Here is a 20,098-nt window from a genome sequence, read left to right as displayed (position 1 = left end):
TGCCTTCTTTGTGGATTACAACTATGTTAGCTATGCGTTTATCTAGCAGAAGTTCCCCTAACTCCCTACTTTCCTTGAACATGACTTTAAGGTGGGCTGATATTTTGTCCAGACAGTTTATATAGTTCTATTGGTATCCCATTAGGGCCAGAGGCCTTGCCAGATTGGAGCGATCTAATGGCCTGGGCGATTTCATCTGTGGTCAGAGAACTATCCAGTAGTTGTGTATCAGTCGAGGTGAGGGTGGGCAGGTTAATGTCTTTTAGCAGCTCGGTGGAATCTACCTCGGTGTGGGGCATCCCCGCCTTATAAATCGCTTCGAAGTGTGCGGCAAATTGAGAAGCTATGTCTTTGGGTTCTTCTATTTTAGTGTCAGAGGCATCGTGGAGGACCGGGACCAGTCTATTTGCCCATTCTCGCGTATCCAGCCAAGCTATAAATGTTCCTGCCTTGTCTCCCATGTCATAAATTCTTCCAAGCTTTTCCTGTCCCAGAGATCGAGCTGCGTCAGTAACAAGAGCTTTATATTCAGCCTGCTTAAGCCGCAGTAGGTGGTGCACCTCAGGAGAGTCTTGCTCCACCAAGTCCCCCTCCATCCGAAGGATGTCGGAATCTATGTCGGACACCGCTTTCTGCTGTTCTTGTTTGTGACCAGAAATTAAGGACAGAGCTTCCCCCCGATTACCATTTTAAAAGCCTCCCAGAGTATTTGGCTAGAGGCCACAGTGCTCACATTCTCAGTGAAGTAGTTATCTGTGGCAGTTAGGTGGTCTTTGTGTATTTTAGGGTTACGGAGGTGCCAAGGGTTGATGGAGGTAATACGACACACCCGCGTGTGATCTAGTAGAAAGGGTGCCCAAAGCAGCGAGTGATCGGAGATACCCCTAGCTAGGTGGCGGACCTCCCGGATGTGCGAGGTTTGAGAGCCAGGAACTAGGATGTAATCGAGGCGGGAAAAACTGTGGTGGGCTCTGGAATGGAATGTGTATTGCTTTGTCTTGGGGTTGAATGTGCGCCAGGTATCTGTTAGACCCATGGCCTCAAGGAGGTCTGGTAAACCACGGGAAGAGGGCCCCAACTCACGAGGAGGATGCCGGTCCAGTGCACCGGAGCACACAGAATTAAAGTCGCCCCCCAACACTAACAGACCCTCTGGTAGCGAGAGAATAGTCGTACGGAGGTCTTGAACGTGGCCGATTGGAGGCCGGGTGGGACATAGATAGAAAACAGAGTGAGGATCCGTCCCTCCCAGGAGCCAGATATGCCGCCATAACAACCCCTATCATCGGTCCAAGTGGAGCCCACACCAAAGGGGAACGCGTTCCTGATCATAATGCCCACCCCCCTGGAACCAGTTGTGAATCCTGCATGCACCGCTAGTTTGTATCTGTATGTCTCCTGAAATAGCGCGACAGCCGGGCCCTGCTTCTTGATATACTGCAGGACAACACTCCGCTTAATTTTATCTCCCAGCCCATTGACATTCCATCTTAATATTTTAATGCTTTTCCCCCAGTGTGTGGGCATTGAAACCATAGTGAGTCTTCTGTGCCTTTGCTGTGCCTGCAGTCATGCGTCAATGGAAAAGAATAACAATGGAAAACCCCCACAAACCCCCTCACCAGCAACCCCCCTCACTGCTTCCCTGCCCTATGGACTTAAAACTGCCCTTTACAAACTGGCAAGAGTGCCTGTCTCCCAATTTCTAATACTAGAAAATAACTAAAGGTAGAAAAGAGGAGGAAAGCCAACACTCCATCTCCCCGCCCCCCCAACCCTGAATTGTAAGTCAAGTGTCTCCAGCAGGTTCATGTTGGGCTGCACTAGTGCAGTACGGAACACAGTGAGCAGTGAGTTTATGACCAGTTGTGGGGCCTCAAGGACCCCGTTACCTGAGTATGTTCATGTGGACGAGAAGGGCACTTATCAATTCTCACTATTGGTCCTGCAATTCTTGATCTTCGCCCCCGCTCCTCCTTCCGGGGCCATCGATGAGTCGATTGTCCAGCCAGTCCGAAGCCACTTCCGGATTATCAAAAAAACATGCCCTTCCCCCAGCCTCCACACGGAGACGAGCTGGGAACATCATGGCGTATTTTTTTTTTTTTATTTGTTTATTAAGGTTTACAGTACCATACAGCATATTGGCGTCAGATTCATTATACTCTAAAACCATTAAAAAACAATAATGCAAAAAACAAAAAATATATCCAAAAGAAAACACTGCGAAAGAAAAGGGCACAATAGCGATCAGAAACCACAATAAACATGGTGATGTAGTCACGCATCAGTGGCGCAATATCAGTACATTTGGCACAGGCGATGACAACAGCATGGATCGGCAGCCAACATTACTCATTGTCAGCAGGAGTCTGGCTTAGCAAATAGTCTCAGAGAGGGGCCCAAATGTCCTTTGGCCTAGATGTGCTCGGCAGTTCCTCTGCATACAAGTCTCATTGCTCCCGGCAATAGATCAAGTCTTTCATCCAGTCGGCAAGCTTCGGGCCAAACCTACTGTCCCAGGTAAACATGATCCTCCTCTTGGCGAGCAGAAGTGCCACTCTAACAAACCTGCCTACACTGGCCTGAGGAACAAAGCCGAGGAGACATTCCAGGGGCGTACCCCCCAAAGCAATACCAGTCATAGCAAGTAGGCGTGCAACAACACCCTCCCAAAAGTGAAAGACGGGGGCACACTGCCAAGCGAGGTGGATAAAATCAGCATTCCGTGAGCCACAGCGCTTACATTTATCAGAATTTCTTAGGCCCATTTTATACAATTTGACAGGGGAATGATACATTTGGTGGATAAATTTAAAATGGATTATATGTAAGTTACCATTTGGTGTGAAGCGGCCCGTTAATATGCAAATTTGTTCCCATTCTTTCATAGAGATCTGAGGGGATATGAATGTGTTCCAGCGCTCTAGACTGCGATCCGGCCCAGAAATCGTCTCAGCCTGCACCCCCCTGTATAATTTGGTAATTAGCTTCTTCTTGGAGGGGGCTATCAGCAGGAGTTGGAGTGATAGAAGTGCGGCAGGTTCGGCAGGAAAGTCAGGGTAAGGATCCCTCAACGCACGCTTCAGGCGGTGACAGGTGTATTGGAATAAAAATGTAGGGTTCTGGATGTATGCTAAGTCCTCTTCGGTAACATATCTGCCCCCCTGAAATAGATCACCCATGTGTGTGATGCCACCTTCCTTTAAAGCCGTTAGAGGCCCTTTTTCCCATGCGACAGACAAGGCCGCGTGGCCAGCCAGGGGCAGCGCAGGAGCATACAGAGGGAGTTTATGCGCGCGCTTGCCTATCGCCTGCCAGGCCGCGATAGTGGTATCAATGGTGTTGATTTCAGATCTAGGCGTATTGCGACGAGTGTGCGTCAGGATGCCCCCCAGTGGCACGGGATGCGCATCACCGTCCTCTACCGCCACGGGCGGAATAAAATCATGTGTTCGGAACCAATAGTAGGCATATTGTGCCTGTGCACACAAATAGTAGATATAAAAGTCAGGAGCAGCAAACCCCCCCCCTTTTCATATCCGAGCGACAAGATGTGCCAACTTGTTCTGGGCTGTTTACCCCCCACACAAATCGCAATAGCTGCGTTTGAACTGTTTTAAAAAAGTGCTTAGTAAGTTTACTTGGAATGTTGCAGAACAAGTATAAAAAACGCGGGAGGATAATCATTTTAATGACTGCAATCCGGTCTGCAAAGGACAACGGGAGTTGGGACCACCTGCTGCACCAGAGTGCTATAGGCTGGACCGTAGTTTTCCTTTATCACCGTGACAGGGTCGCGATGTACCCAGATCCCAAGATATTTAACCGGGTCCGCGGACCACATTAACGGATATTCAAGCTGAAGCTGAGTTGTAATCGGTGTCAATGGAATAATAACCGATTTTTCCCAATTAATGAGGAGTCCAGAGAAGAGGCCAAATTTGATATATTCTCGTATGATCGGAGACAGATGTATTTGAGGATCCCGGATGAAAAGAACCATATCGTCCGCGTACAGAGAAATGCCGACTGGACAATGATTGAAATTAAGAGCAGCCGCTCTGTGGCATTGCCGTATTTTGCACGCTAACGTTTCCAGCACAAGAGCAAATAAAAGTGGGGACAGAGGGCAGCCCTGTCTGATGCCACGTTCTATTGGAAAAGGCTCCGATGTGAGGCCCCCCACGCGCACCCTCGCCGAGGCGTCGGTGTATAGAACCTGAATCCACCGCGTTTGAATAGGAGGAAATCCCATTCTGTGCAGAATGCGCATCATATACTTCCACTCTATCGAGTCAAACGCCTTCGCTGCGTCGATCATTACAGCAGCAGCAGATAATTCGGGATCCAGCGCATGGAACATTGCAAAGATAGTGCGCAAGTTATGCGAGGTAGACCGCTCCGGAATAAACCCGGACTGATCCGGGAGGACCAAACGGGGCATCAATCGTTGAATTTTGGTGGCCAATATTTTTGCGAGAATTTTAGCGTCCGGATTAATTAGCGATAAGGGGCGGTAGGATTCACAAAGCGTGGGAGATTTATCTTTTTTAAGAAGGGTTATAATCAGCGCCTGTCTGAGGGAGGGCGGGAGGACCCCGGACTCATGCGCCTCCGCATACATTTCTAACAAGTGAGGCACCAGGAGATCCGCATAGGCTTTATAAAATTCTGCTGTTAATCCGTCCGGCCCGGGGGCCTAGTTATTCGAAAGAGAGAGAATAGCCTCCCGCACATCTGTTTCATCTATGGGTTGACTCAAATACTCTGAGTGTCCGATAGCCACGCACAGGCCGTGTCCCAAAGATAGTCATCCAGTGCCTCCTCTGCCATACTGCCCCGCGTGGTATATAAAGCAGAGTAGAATTGTTTAAATTGATCTACAATTGCAAGCGGCGCAAAGTGTGTGTGCCCATGAGAGTCTGTTATTTGGTCAATCGGGTGATGATTAGACCTGAACCGCAGTTTGAAATCCAAATTCCGCCCTGGCCTTCCCCCCTCCCCATTCGCCCGGGCTACATGTCGCCTAGCGAGGTATGTTGCCTCCCTGTCAGCTAAGATGTTATATTCAGCCACTAATTCTTGCATGCGCGCCTGACTGTCTGCAGCTGTGGAGGTCTGATATTGGCTCTCTAAATCCCCCAGATCTCTTTCCATTTTGGACAGCTGGTCCCTGAGGTCTCTAAGTATCCCTGCTGCCGTGCCGATACACACCCCCCTTATCGTCACTTTGAACGCCTCCCAGAGCGTGGCTGGACTATCCACAGAGCCTGTATTAAAAGCAAAATATTGGGTAATAGTCGATCTAATTGCCTCATTGTATATAGGGTCCAGCAAAGACTCGGCCCGGAATCGCCAGGTGAAAGGTCGATGTGGGTTCGCGGGAATACAAACAGCCAGGCCCACAGGGTTGTGATCAGAGTATGTACGTGGAAGTATATACACCCGCGTGACCCAACCGCAAACTTCTTCATCCACCAACCAGTAGTCCAACCGAGACCAACTATTGTAGGCAGGGGTAATGTGTGTACCTTGCAAAGTATCTGGATTTCGCATGTGCCAAATATCTACAAACCCCATCTCGACCATTGTATCTCGGACACATTGGGCAACCCTGACAGTGCGCGCCCCCGCCGGATTGGATTTATCCACTCGCGGGTCGAGATTTGTGTTGAAGTCACCTCCCCAAAGGACAGCCGATTCGGGCCAGGATCGCAAAGTTCTAAGCAAGTTGAGGAAGGGTGTCGGATCATCCACCACCGGACCGTAGATATTGACAATAGTTACAACAGACATACCCAACTTGCCCTGTGCCATAGCCCAGCGACCCTCCGCGTCAGTGCATGTGTGCAGTGGTCGGAACGGGACTCCTCTTTTAACCAGTATAAGCACGCCCCTAGAATAATTAGAGTAAGAGGATGCCAATCTAAAAGTTGCCCATTTGTGTGCCACCTTCGCTTCAGTTCGCTGACTAAGGAGCGTTTCTTGCAATAAAGCAATTTGTATATTATGTCTGTCAAGATAGGTTAGCACTTGACGGACTTTCTTGGGAGTGTTGAGCCCCCGTATATTCCATGTTAAACAGTTGTACGACTCACCCATGCCCAGTTACAAAAGCAGCTACCACACTCTGCGCACCTCTCCACTTTAGTAACCGCGGAGATCGTAATTAGTGTACCAGATACAATATGGTCCCTGACCGCAGCACCCTGAACTAGAACAGAAAAGAACCCACTCCCTCCCTCCACCCACCCACTTTAGCAAACCCCAATTGCCAAAGACAAACCCTCAAAAACTTGAACAAACCCACCAAAAACAATTTACAGTGAACCATAGTGCGGGGCATACCCATTGGGGGCGTAGATGCCAAATCCACTCCCTGGTGGGGTCGGGAGGGGGCCGCCGATATACTGCAATCAGCACCCGTTCCCGAGACAATCACCCGGGCAGTACAGCGGGATGATAAAGGAGGGCAGGAAGAGCAAAGGCGAAAGGGATATCTCCGCAGCTACAGGTGTAACAGCAATACAGGGGTGTCCAGACAGGACACACAGCGAGCAGGGAGGACACCACACAATTCGTGTAACGGAAGTATACCCAATGGGGCTCACCATCCGCCATAAAGAGTCGAGATCTGGCCACCATCCCCCAGCCGCCCACAGCCAAATAGCGACAGCCACTTGCCCCCCCGCATCTCCATCGAGCATGAACACAGAACAACACTATCTCAGTTACCATTAATGTCTATGTAAAAGCCCTAAAAGAGAAAAAACAGTTATACAGCCCATGTCATGAAGCATACAGGTTACTCATCGTCAACATCCGATGTAGGGGTGGCAGAGGCCCGCTGCCGTCGCAGCGACTTGGCGTATTCCATAGCCTGCTTGGGAGCCGTGAAGATCTTGGCGCCGTCTTCCCTGCCTATGCGAAGGCACGCAGGGTATGGCGTATGGCACCTGCTCCTTCATCAAAATCTTTTTAACTCCCTGAAATTCCTTTCTCGCTGCTTGTACCAGTGCGGTGAAATCCAGGTAGAACGATAGGGTATTGCCCTGGTAAGTGATCGTGCCTTTCTGGCGAGTGACACGGAGGATGGTATCTCTATCTCTGAAATTCAAAAGCCGAGCAATGATCGGCCGGGGAGGGGCTCCAGGAACAGGTCGTGCCGCCAGCGATCTATGAGCCCTTTCAATAGCAAACATAGCGGAGAGACGCTCAGCCCCGCATATTTCTCGTATGAGCGTCTCTACATAGTACTCCAGGCGCCCCACATTCGTCGATTCTGGCACACCTAAAATGCGCACGTTATTGCGCCGAGAGCGTGCTTCAGTGTCTTCGTTCTTCGCTTGTATGACAGCTAGCAGTTTTGCCATATCTGTGGTTTTATTGGTGACCTGCTGGAGACCATCCTCAGCATCAGATATCCTCTGTTCCGCCTCGCCAATTCGTGCTGCATGTTTGTCCAGCTTACCGGAGAAATGGTCCATCCGTCCGTTCAGCGCCTTTTACCGTCGATAGCCTGTAAGCTGGCCTGTATGGCGGAAAGCGACTTTTCCAACGCCGAAGGGGCTGGGGCAGCAGAGTCAAGCTCAGCATCAGAGGCCTCCGTCTGTGTGAGTCTACCGCCCTTGCGAGAATCAAAAGTCAGCCGGGGCTGACTCTTGTCCGGTTTACCCATTGTTATGATGTGGGACTACAGCTTGGGCCAAGGATCCCAGCAGCAATAAAGAAATGCTCCCGCTCCTGAAGGGCAACGCCGGAGGGGAACCACCGGCTGAGAGAAGCAGGAGATCCAGCCAAGCAGTCACGAGCAGCTCCACTTATATAGTTCACAGGGCCCGCGTCTGGCGTTATGTCAGCAGCGCTATGGTGAGGTCACTGTCCTCGTCCACGGCCCACCCTATCTGGGGGGCACCGCGTCTCACCAACACTGTTCCGTGAAGTAGAGCATCCAAATCACCAACTACCGCAGGCCCAGCACAATCCAAGTCTCCAAGGGCTCCCCCCCGGCGTCCCCGCATCCACAGGCCACAACGCCCGGAGCAGGGGGCAGCACAGCGTGCCGGCACCAAGGCCAATCAAGCGCCCAGTACGGCGTCGTAGCAATCTATGCCCACCACAGTCTGCAACCCGTGAACAGATCCCAGCAGTCCACTCCCCAGGTGAGGGAGCACCAGTAGTCTCCTCCTGAGCGCCTCGCAACATCTCCAAACCACGGGCAGACAACGCGGTCGCGAGGGGGGGCCCACACAAGAGTGTAATGCAGCGCGATGTTGCAAGCCTTCACGGTCCTCACCCAAGCGCCCCCCGCAATGTCCAGTGCACCAGGGCATAGCGGCACGCAGCGGGGGCCTCCAGCGATGATCCCTGCTAGCGCGGCAGTTGAAGCGGGGCGCTGCCACCTCGCGCAGGCCTACCTCGCTGTCCGTAGCTGGGGGCTCCCGTAGAAGGGCACGCCGCTCACGCCACCAGCTCCGCTTCCAGCCGCGGTCAGATGGCCCCTCGCAAGAGGTGCAGGCAGCCAGACATGCAGCGCTAGGTCCCAATCGGCAGCATCGGCTACTGCAAGCCGAGGCACACACCCGACAGCGCCGCGGGCTCCGATCAGCGTACAGCAGCATCAATGGAGCCCCAGCACTGCGGCCTCCAGCGCGGTTTCCTCCCGATGGCGTCACGGACTCCCCATCCGCCTCAGAGTCCAGATCAGCGACACCCGGCACTCCGCCCAGCCCCGTCCTCCACCAGCGATCCCAGCAGCGTGATATGCTCCGAGAAATGTCCCGCTGGGAACAGGATTAATGTAGGATTGATTCGGCGGCCGGCGGAGCTACACTATTGTGCGGCCATCTTGCCGAGCGCCAGGCCACGCCCCCCCATCATGGCGTATTTAAGTGCCTTGTCTCGGAGTTTCTTTTTTGACGGCCATAACGTTCGGCGTTGTCTCTGCACCAATTGTGTAAAGTCCGGGAAAAAGGAGAGGGTGGCATTCTCGAAGTGCGAAGGGGTTGCGGACCGTGCATGTTGCAGAATAGCATCTCTGTCCCTGAAATTTAGGACACAAGCTATTAAGGGGCGCGGAGGAGTGCCGGGCTTAGGACGTCCACCCGGGACTCTATGTGCGTGCTAAATGGTGAAGAATTTACCCAGTCCCTTAGGTTTGAGATGGTTTAAGATGAGGTCTTCAACGAACAGGTCTGGTGCTGGTCCTTCCGATTTTTCAGGCACTCCTAAGATGCGGACGTTGTCACGTCTAGACCGTCCTTCATAATCGTCCAGTTTACGTTCGGCTGTTTCACGGAAGGACTTAAGATTTCGCACTTCTTGCTGGAGCTGAGACACATCATCTGTCAAACTGGTTGTTTTTATATCCAAGGATTTGACTTTTTCGTTCATTTTCGTGAGGTCGGCGCAAATGAGATTCACCTCAATGGAGATAGTGTCCATTTTATGTTCTAGAGATGATTTAACCCCTTCTATGGCGGCCATTACATCCTGCAATGTCGGGCCTGAGGCGGAACTCTCAGAGTCTTCTACCACCTTAGGAGTATGGCGCAGGTCCGTCGGCAAGCCCTTGGGTAGTGTGTATCTGTCCAGTTTATGTGATTGGACCTGTCTCTTGCCCTTGGAACCCCTAGTAGGGCCCTTATCCGTTTCTGGTCTGCCTGTCATCTTTCATCCGTGCCCTTAGACACTCCGGTCGTGCCCGGGCTGAGCTCTTCGGCGCGGGAGTGGGGAGGAACGGCAAAGGTGGAAGGACCTCTGTGTCGAGCAGATCGTGTATGGCAGGTATCAGGTTTGAGTGTAATGGGCAAGTGAGATGCGTCCGCACTATATGCTTATATCCGGTTGGCGAGCCAAGGCCTGCACACCCACCACCGAGAGTTGCTGTTCCACTATGGTGGCCGCTCAGACCAGGGTAAGTAATGCTTGAACCTAGGAAGGCAGCCCTTTCCATGTAGAAGGTAGCCGTCAGGAGGGAAGCAAGGGCCACCACACGTGCTCCTCCAAACAGCACCATGATCCGCCTCGACCGTGTAACCTCAGCGGCTGCACACCCAGACCCCGGCTTCAATAGATCCCCGGTCACCTGGAGGGTCTCTATTGCCGCGGCACGCCAGGGCCCGGAGCGGCGCAGCGAAACCAGCAGCAGGAAAGCAGGTGGTGCCTACAGGTAACGAGGCGACCACGTCCCAGCCTCCGGACACACCCCGTCGGCAGACACCACCGGACCGCTGGGGCAAAATGAGGGTCAAATCAGATCAGCACGGCGGGCAAATTAATGAAGCGCCAGTTCCATCAGGCCTCCGCCCCGGCCCCCGGCGCAGCGCATCAGGGGCCCTCACCTCCACACACGATCTCAGGGGGGGGGGGAAGCCTCACCACACCGCTATTGCTGCAATCGATAGCGCCGCTGCTGGGTTGAGAGACACGACCGGGACCGCAGGCTCCAAGCCGACCGGCGACTTCCAGTCCGAGCGGCCGACCCCACCTCTCGCCGGCTGCTGCTGCACTCATGCCCCCGGCTTGCGATCGCTGACTAGGCCCAATCAGACGGGGCTTCGAATCTTTGGCCCCGGGTGCCGCTCAGGGGTCGGAGTCACATGTACCGGCACCACTTGCCTTCAGCTACCATGCTGGGACCTGGAGAGGCAGGATTAATGTCAGGATAGTCATGTCAGGGAGACTGTCACGACGGAGCCTAGGTCTTAGGCGGCCATCTTGGTCCGACACCTGGCCACTCCCCCAGTTGATGGCTTTTGACCTTCCTCCCAAAGTCTGTAATGTTATTCTGGCGGCATGGCGGCCAGGCGGCCCTCCACTAAGTCGGTATACACCTGCCGTTACCAGAAATTTGTATTCTGCTGTACAGAAAGGTCTATTGACCCTCTTTCTGCTCTTCTTTCTACTGTACTTTTATTCATTCTGACTCTTGCCCAGCAGGGCTCTGCTTTGGGAACTCTCAAGGGTTACCTTTCTGCTCTGTCTGCTTTTTTTTGCGGCTGCCAGACCAACCTTCTCTTTAAATCTCCTATTGTAAATAGATTTTTAAAAGGGCTGGTTTACTTGTTTCAACCCACACCCTTTATTATGCCACAATGGGAGCTTAATTTTGTCCTCACTTATTTCATGTGCGCTCCTTTTGAGCCTTTGCACAATTGTCCCCTCAGCCTGTTGACCATCAAAACAGCCTTCTTAGTGGCGATTACATCGGCCCGAAGGGTGAGTGAGTTACTGGTGTTATCCAGCTCGCCTCCTTATTTTATGACTTTTCAGGACAAGGTGGTGCTTCTTTTTTACCAAAGGTTGTGACCCCATTCCATCTGGGTCAATCTATCACTTTGCCCACCTTCTTTGCTCCCCCACATCCCTCTAAGGAAGAGGAGCGTCTCCACTGACTGGACCCAAAAAGAGCATTGTCGTTCTACCTTGACCGCACAAGAGAGTTCCGGGTGGCTGACCAACTCTTTGTGGGGTATGTGGGAGCAAAAAAGGGAAAGACAGTGCAGAAAAGAACCATCTCTCGCTGGGTTGTTCTCTGCATTAAAAAGTGTTATGTCTTGGCAAAGAAGCAGCCCCCTGAGGGATTAAGGGCTCATTCCACCAGGGGAAAGGCTGCGACTACAGCCTTGGCACGGGGTGTCCCTATCGAAGACATCTGTCAGGCAGCGACGTGGGCATCATTGCACACGTTCGGGCACTTTGCCCACTCAGTCCTGCAAGACTTTTTAGTCTAGTCAATGAGTCCGCAACCCACCGCCGGGATGGTATGGCTTGGGTATCTGATTCAAAGGTAAGGAATCTGCAGCTAGAAGTCTATCAGATTAACAAGTTACTTACCTTCGGTAACACATTATCTGGTAGAGACTATCTAGCTGCTGAATTCTTACAGCCCCACCCATGCCTCCCCGCTTTCTGGACGAATGTTGTAGGTCTAGGGTTTCTTCCCTTTCAGGGCCCTAGTTTTGCACACGTTTATGTCAGTCACTTCGTGGCTCTGCGCTTCTAGCGTGGAAAAGCAAAAAGTACTGACTTCTGCGTGCCTGGGAGGCGCCTATGTAGGCACCGCGACGTCATAACCTACGCTACCGATGTCATCGACGACACGCGGAGCCGAATGGAGCCACCCGACTTTGGGCGCAAGGGGTATTGCTCAGCCAAAGTTTCCGGATCCAGCCTGACGCCTGGGAAATTCAAAGGTAAGGAATCTGCAGCTATATAGAGTCTCTACCAGATAATGACTACTGAAGGTGAGTAACTTGTTCGTCTGTGCAACAGTAGGGAAAGCATTGGACGTCGGAGAGGTTATAGTTACTATTCTCACTCTAGTCTGTGCAACAGTAGGGAAAGTTGGAATACAGAGGGGTAATATTTACTATTCCCACTGAAGTCTGTGCAGCAGTATGGAAAGTACTTCACTTCAAACATATAACACATTTTAATAACCCTATTAGCTGAGCATAAATATAAAGCTCTTAATATAAAAATGATATATATAAAATTAACAATTAAACAATTTGCATGATTAATACACATTTTAATAATTAATTTGGTATTTTCAATTTTTTTAAGTAATTATTTTTTTAATTACATTCCCACACTATACTCTCACAAATAATAGTTTAACAAAAATAAAAAAGTATAACGCAATTAACAAATTTAATAATCAATTATTAATAAATGAATAATTCATTGTTAATTAATTATTACATAAATAGCTTCCCACCCTATTTCCCTACCAACATAACAGCCCACACCATATAAACAACGTAAAAGACATCATTATTTAACAAATTACATAATTATTAATAAATTAAATGTATAACAAATTAATAATTAATCAATAACTAATTATTACTTAGTTAACATCCCACCCTATACCTCCACACATCCATCAACCGGCACCAAAAATATAACTTTAAAAATATGATATTTACACCATTTACATAATTATCAAGTAAATAATAAATTAAAATGAATTATAATGAATTATACTCAGTTAACTTCACACCCTGCACCGTTACAAACCTCACAACCTGCTAAACACTATAAATTACTATTGACAATTAAATTAAAAATGATATACCACTTAAAATTACAAACTATATTCAAAAATATTGTCAACGATTATACAAACAATATCTAACATGTAAAATGAATATATGAACCACAACATAAAAATAATTTTAAAACTCTTTTTTACAACTATGTTATTGAAAACGACATTAACAACACAGATATTCTTGAAAACGGTATTACTTACCTAAAAAAATCAATATTCTTATCAATGATTTATCTGCATCACGATATTTTGTGTAACGATATTTAAAACTCCATATTTCTGTAGCTCGGTTTTTAAATACCGTGCTATTGTGTTCATTACCTTGCAATGGGTATTAATACTCAGGAAGAGAAATGGCAGCCTATCTCTACCATGTTTCCCATAACCAGGAAATTTATTGTGCATTAATTCCACCTGCTTTTGACAGATGAAGCTGTGCCCAGGTTTTACACCACATAGTAATAGAGTGAGTGATAAAATCTATAAATTTGTAATCCAGTTTTGTCCAAAAGTGGGAGTTAACGGACTGAAGGGAATTAACGTTTCACTGAGAAGTGGTCCTTTTAGAGGAAGAGTTAATCCATACTTTTCCTCTCAGGGGATCTATTTTTTAAATAACATTTCCAGCACATAAACCCTTAAGTTAGGTTATCACCCCCTCCCAGTTTATTGTGCGGTCACACAACTGCGCAAAGTAAGTACCAGACGTGTTTTTCCTCCCCAACTCTTTTACTTTATTGAGGAAGTCTTTGTCTGTTTGGCCTTCATTATGATCAGGTCAATTGGAATTCTGTGGCCCTGTCTTTTTTTGCATTGTTGGATTTGCTACATTTACAACCATAATCTATCATCCTCTGCAAAATCTGCAGATTTGAACAAACAAGAAATGTTGTTTCTATGTCAAACTGATCAAATGTTACTAAAAACATGTCAACACGTGTTCCTGCATGCTGGTAGGCCCTTCAGAAAGGTTGACTAAGTGCTAATTGCTGTATTTGGGTGTTCATTAGGTACTAAGGTGAAATCCTTTCTCAGACAGTGTTACAATGTGTAAAAAATGACAATGTAACAAACTAATACCACAAATGTTTCCGCATCAAGTGCATAATTTGCCTTTTTATGTTGCATAATTTGGTCAACCATGCCATAGTAATAATTTGATCCTCCTCTGCCGCATAATTCAGTGGCCCTGTTTATGAACCAGTAGGGCCCCCTTTCTACATTGTTCGATCCCTATCCTGGTTGCTGTCCCGATCCTTGTTAAAGGAGCAGTATTCTGTCAGAAATTTGCAGAATTGTATTTTGAGATGTGGAGGGGTGAATTCAGTAGGTGACTCTGTCTTCGTCATTAGTCTGCTGGCAATCAAAGAGAGTCCTCATTTTTGCACTGTGAAAAGCTTTATCTAATACTATCTTGGTCTCTCTCTCATGCAGACCTTCATCGCTCAGCAGAGATTCTGTAGAATAGACCAATTGTTCTGGTCCTTCGGTGTCAAATCTGAAGAGCTTAACATTTGGAGAAGGACAACAAATATCTTGCAGCTTCTTACCTCATGCTAGCCAATCCTCACAGCGATGAACCCACCATAAGCAAATACCAGCAACTAGAGAAGACCATAAAAAATCATAGGCTTTCACTTCTGTTTAAGACATGCCTTTTGCCCTGCATCTGAAGAAAAGCAACAGAGTTCCTGTATCAAAACAGACCCAGTTGCCTACTTCTGATAAGGCTAGTATTTTGCATTTGCCTCGTCCAAACCAGATAATACAGCGCTTTTAGCCCTGCTAGAAGAATAACAATAAATGTGGTTTCAGTACTTAAACAGTTCTGTAATGTAGTTGATTGCTTTCATTGGTTACATTACCAAGGGTTTAGAAACTAAAAGATCTGGACTCATGCGTATCTTCGTATCATATGATCTTTATTAATACTCATTATCACTGAAAATCTCTTCCTGTGTGCAGGAAACCCATACACATTTACTTTACATATGTTATCTTTCAAATAAAAATGGGGGAAACAATACATTATGAAATTAATAATAGTTTTAATTGATATAGCAGCACTGCAGCCCAAATTTCCTTTCCGTTTTCCCATTTTAAAAAGAGAAAACGAGAGGCAAGTGTTCCCGTTGGCATGCAGCCTGTCGTACATGAAAAACCGCGCTACCTATGAACCTTCACAGTTCCACCATGCAGCATATAATATGCCTTTTGAACTTTGTTTTCATAGAAATAACATACGCGCCGAGCTTGATCGCGATCACTTTCACGGCCTTTGATGTTTGATCGCTATCACTGTTCTCCGTGAGCCAATGCTTGTTTTAATAGTTTTTACAAAGTGTTTCTAAGGTCTTTTTAGGTCGAGCCTACAGCAGCGCATGCGCTATTGCTCGACTTTTAGTAAGTGGGATTTAAAAGTGCTTCCCACCGGCTTTTGCTGGCCTAATGCTTGCGTTGACGCGAGCGTGAACGTGCACAGCTGCCAGCTTGCTGATTACTTTCACTTTGGGCGCTGCTGCGCGCGCACCACTCGCTTGTTTGCCGGCGCGCGTGCAAACAACTCCCTCCGCCTCTCTCTCTCCCGCTGCAGCCCCCATCTTTGCATTCCCCACGACCAATGCTTGTCTGTTTACCTGGCGGTGACGAAATGGCAGCAGGAGAATAGACCTTCTAGGTTTTCGCACGTTACGAGATTGTAAAGGCAGCATGTGTTGTGTGTACGCACAGCAGACTGTGTGCACTCCCATGCCTGACTGAGGTGACCCGCATCCCACCCGTGCCACACTTGCACAGAAGAGGCAGCTCTGCACACCACTTGGCAATGTCTATGTCCAATGGTGCCTATCTGTTATTTTTAGTCGGATAAGAACAAATGACTGTCGTTGTGTGGGCTGAGAATGCAGCATTGGGTTGGGGAGTGATAGACTCAGTTCTTATTTATATCCACTGCACCCTTCCCCTCCCTAATCACTGGGAATGAGAAGTTGAGTAAAGGCATGAAAACTAGCCATGAATAAGAGCACCGTAAACCTGTCAGAAGAATGTGCTCTGTCCATGAAGTCCTAAACTATACATTAAGATTACAAAAAATATCTACATAAAGCACAAAAAGACGCATCATGCAAATACAAAGAACAATTGCCGCAGTAAACAAAAAAAAATCACAGTGCAATATTTACTTAACTATTTCTAGTCAGCTCCCAAAAATCAATTGTTGATTTAAATTACACCAACCCCTCCAGAGTCCCTGTTTTACAAACTTCAGAGACCACCCTTCAGGGTATCAAAAGATTATCCCCAGCACACGTAGAATATTTTTTCACAGTTGATATAATGGCATACTGTAAGCAACAATTGAAAGCAGTTGAGTACAAATCAATGACTTTTTTTTTCCTTTTTTTTTTAATTGTAAAGTTTTTCTGACAGCCGACACGTGTTTCGTCGCAAATGGGCAATCTCCCGCGACTTTATCGAGGCTGTGTAAGATAAACAAAAACAAACAATGTACCACCTTACAAAGAAATAGGTGTACATATGATTGGTAAAGCAATGCTGTTTAAGAGGTGCTCAAGAAGCACAAATAAGAGCAAAGGCGGAAAAACATGCTTACCCAAATTAAAATAAATCGGGCAAAGTAGCCCACACGAATATCCAAGAGATGGGAAAGAGAAACCTCAAAATTATTGTCTTAAAGTGGGTTTGTGATTTAACCGTGACACGAGCAGCTATCAAATTATGTTTGTGATAAAAGTTTCTAATAGTGCGGCAAACAATAGAGTTGTGTAGAAAACACCCACCTATATACCCTAGTGAGTGATAAGGGTGTAATCAAAATTTCATCCACTAAGTACCTCTGTCTTTCTTGTATTGACCTGAAAATATGGAGAGACACATGATAAGCATATATTGCTTGATAAGGAAGGCTTCATGTGAGTTTGTGATGCCTAAAATAAAGCAGTCCATGACCTACTTGTTTTGTGGTGATATTTCCAACCCACAAAGGGGTTTCTATTCTTAGCGACGTCCCAATAGTGTGAGGGTAGGTGCCCAGGGGTCCAGTTATGTCCCTGTTGGCAGGATTCAATATATTCTGAAAGTAATGTTAGAAAGGGCCGCATATTAGCATTCTGTCATAGACACATTATATGCCTAAGCATAGACCCAAGTCAAGTGTGTATATCTCCTAGTGGTGAAACATACGGCAAGGTTTGTACGGTATGATATACCTAATCGAATCATACCGAATAATAAAGGTACGTTGGAAAACTTGCAAAAACAACAAGTCGCACCCTGTCTCCTGTACATTAGTCACGGTAGCTTCAAATTCTAATACTATGTCACATGAGATCGTGTATTAAATATAACCTTATTAAAAAACGGAAAATGTCCTTTTAAACGCGCTGCTAACACCATAGACACGGGTGTCTTAACTCCAAAGTAATTATATTGGACTTAATAGTAGATAAATTCCTACTATACTTAGTAACAGTTCTTAGGTATGACGTCCTAACCGATATCAAAGAGGCGTTTCGCTTCTATCACATAAGCCTAGTAAGGGCAAGTGCCACGAGAGTCATATGTAAAATAAAAAGCTCCTCCGGTATTTTCGCTATTCTTATAAGTAAGTTGGTTAAATGCTTGCATGGGTCCTGATTGTACAATAAGCTACGAGCTCCGCATTATAGCTGATAGATATCCAGTAAACACAAGCTAAATCCTCAGTCCTCTTACCGTTGCGGTGCTCGTGTAGTCTGCGACGTCGCTCCTCGCGTCTCCCCGAGTGAAGGGCGTGGTGGAGACCGCACGCCATTACTGTGAATATATCGACTCACCAACGTGGTGTAATGAAAATAGAAGGTGGACTACAAGTATTCTGTCTCGCCGGTGCAAAGTAGTAGAGCGGGGACTTGCTACGTATTGTTATTAATACGGCGGCCGTATTAAAGTTTAAGAAGCAGCCAAAGTAGATAACAGAAATTAGAATGGTCATAGGAACGTTATAAGACTGAATTATAAGAGGGGGATCCTAGTAATTGGCTGATAATGAAAATTAAGATAGAGGCTCAAAAGGTTCTTGTAGTACCGATATTTCTAAAGTGAGCTAAGTGTAAGTATTTTCTGATAAGTACCTCGGTGCCAGTTCATGCAAGCAGTGAGTGTGAAATTCTGTTAGTGCTCTTATCACATGATTTTGTCTCTCGCATCATATGTGATAGGTAGCTATATTTTATTTATGAATTGCATTGTATGAAGGTCATCTCTTCCATCTATGGGTTAAATAAATTTTCTTACATGTATAGGGTATGAATGTTATGAAGCGTCACATAATCATTTGGCATGAATAACATATTGAATCGTCAATAAAACTTTCATATGATATCAGTAATACATTTCAAAAGGAAAAAGGCCTTTGTACATTGTGCGCTCATTAGCATAATCAAACATGATGTTAGGATACTTTATTGAGGGACGATTTCAGGTATTTCTTGCATTAGGATTATCTCCCTAGAAAATAATGCAGCTCATGGTCAATATTAAGCCCTATTTCTGTACTCCTCAATCGAAGGATCCACAGAGCATCGCATCTGCGGAGGGCCAGTTCCCTGTTGCCCCCTCTTGGATGTCTGTGGGTCTGTTCTATACCAAAGTATTCAAAACGTTTGTGAGTAGTCTGTGCGGGACATTGTGTTATATGTGCAGCAATTGGATATCTAGAATCTTACTGTTTCACAGCCTTCATATGTTCATTAATTCTTTCTCGTAATGTTCTAATGGTGCTTCCCACATATCTCTTGGTGCATTTACATTCAATGATATAGACTACATATTTTGTCAGGCAGTTGATGTTTGACTCTATTTTGTGTGTCTCGTCATAGGGACCCTTGAATTCTGTTTTGTGGTTGCTAGCCCACTTGCATGCGCTGCATGTATTGCAGCCATAAAAACCCCTACTTCGTTGTGTCAACCAGCTTTCTTTTTTCTCAGCTCTGGGATAGCTAGGGCTTAACATATTCCTAAGGGACAAACCTCTTCTATATGTGATAGTGGGTTTGTCAGTGACAAAGTCACTGAGTGATCTGTCAGCTTTCAGCAGATGCCAATGTCTTTTTAGGCTGTCAAGTAATACGCTTGACCAGTTGTTATAGCCAGTTATCATCCGTAATTCCTCTTTTTTCTGTACTGGCCTTTCGCGTTCTCTGAGTGTGTCCTGTCTCTTAGTTTTCTGTATCCTAAGTTCTGCTTTCTGTAGTATCTCAGTTTTATACCCTCTATTCTGAAATCGGGTCATCATGTTGCACTTGTGCTCCTCAAATTCAGGGTCATAACTACAGTTGCGCCTGATCCTGACCATTTCTCCATATGGTATTGATCTTATTTGGTGTGAAGGATGGGCACTGGAAGCATGCAAAACTGCATTGCATGCTGTTTTCTTGCGATACAGTCTAGTCTGTATTGTGTTTTCTCTAACGTAAATCTCAACATCCAAGAATGTGACCTTGTTGGTACTGTACTCAAAGGTAAACCTAATGTTCTCATCATTGTTGTTCAGATGTTCGATGAATTGCATCAGTTTCTCTGTGGAACCTGTCCAGACCATTAGGCAATCATCAATATATCTGCCCCAGTATAGGATCGAATCGTTCCATTGTGCCCCCATGGGACCCCAGACCCTCTTCTCCTCGAACCAACCCATGAAAAGATTGGCATACGAGGGAGAGAATCTGGAGCACATGGCTACTCCTTGTTTCTGTCTATACCAGTTTTCTCCAAAGAGAAAGACATTATTGTCTAATATCAGTTCAATCATCTTAATGAGCATCTCGTTGTGGCTTCATGCGCTCGCTGACCTAGTGTTAAGGATTTTTTGAATCGCCATTAAGCCACACTCTCGCCTGATGCTAGTATATAGAGCAGTGACATCAAGAGTCACCAGAGTCATACTGTCATCCCAGTTCAGATCGGCCATAATACCCAGAACATGTTTCGTGTCTCGTATGTATGATGGCAGGTTTTTGACCAAGGGTTGCAGAA

At 46.9% G+C, this 20,098-nt stretch overlaps 1 long non-coding RNA gene across 3 annotated transcripts in view; it reads right to left on the bottom strand.

Annotated features, from left to right (window-relative positions):
- LOC146870455 (uncharacterized) overlaps positions 1-17,909 on the bottom strand; it is a 74,414-nt gene extending 56,505 nt beyond the window's left edge. Inside the window, exons 1-4 of one of the 3 annotated variants that reach the window (XR_014959394.1) lie at positions 17,798-17,889; positions 17,037-17,156; positions 16,918-16,938; positions 14,965-16,542 (exon numbers count right to left, since the gene is read on the bottom strand). This is a non-coding gene — a long non-coding RNA (uncharacterized LOC146870455). Of the gene's footprint in view, positions 1-14,964; positions 16,543-16,917; positions 16,939-17,036; positions 17,157-17,797 lie in introns of those variants that run through there. The other 2 variants (XR_014959395.1, XR_014959396.1) reach the window with 2 other exon arrangements.
- Positions 17,910-20,098: the final 2,189 nt, after the last annotated feature.

This window comes from Triturus cristatus, chromosome 1_1, assembly GCF_964204655.1.
Source record: "Triturus cristatus chromosome 1_1, aTriCri1.1, whole genome shotgun sequence".
NCBI classification, from domain to species: domain Eukaryota; kingdom Metazoa; phylum Chordata; class Amphibia; order Caudata; family Salamandridae; genus Triturus; species Triturus cristatus.
Note: the sequence above shows the minus strand (reverse complement) of the source record. Positions and strands in the feature narration are given on the sequence as shown.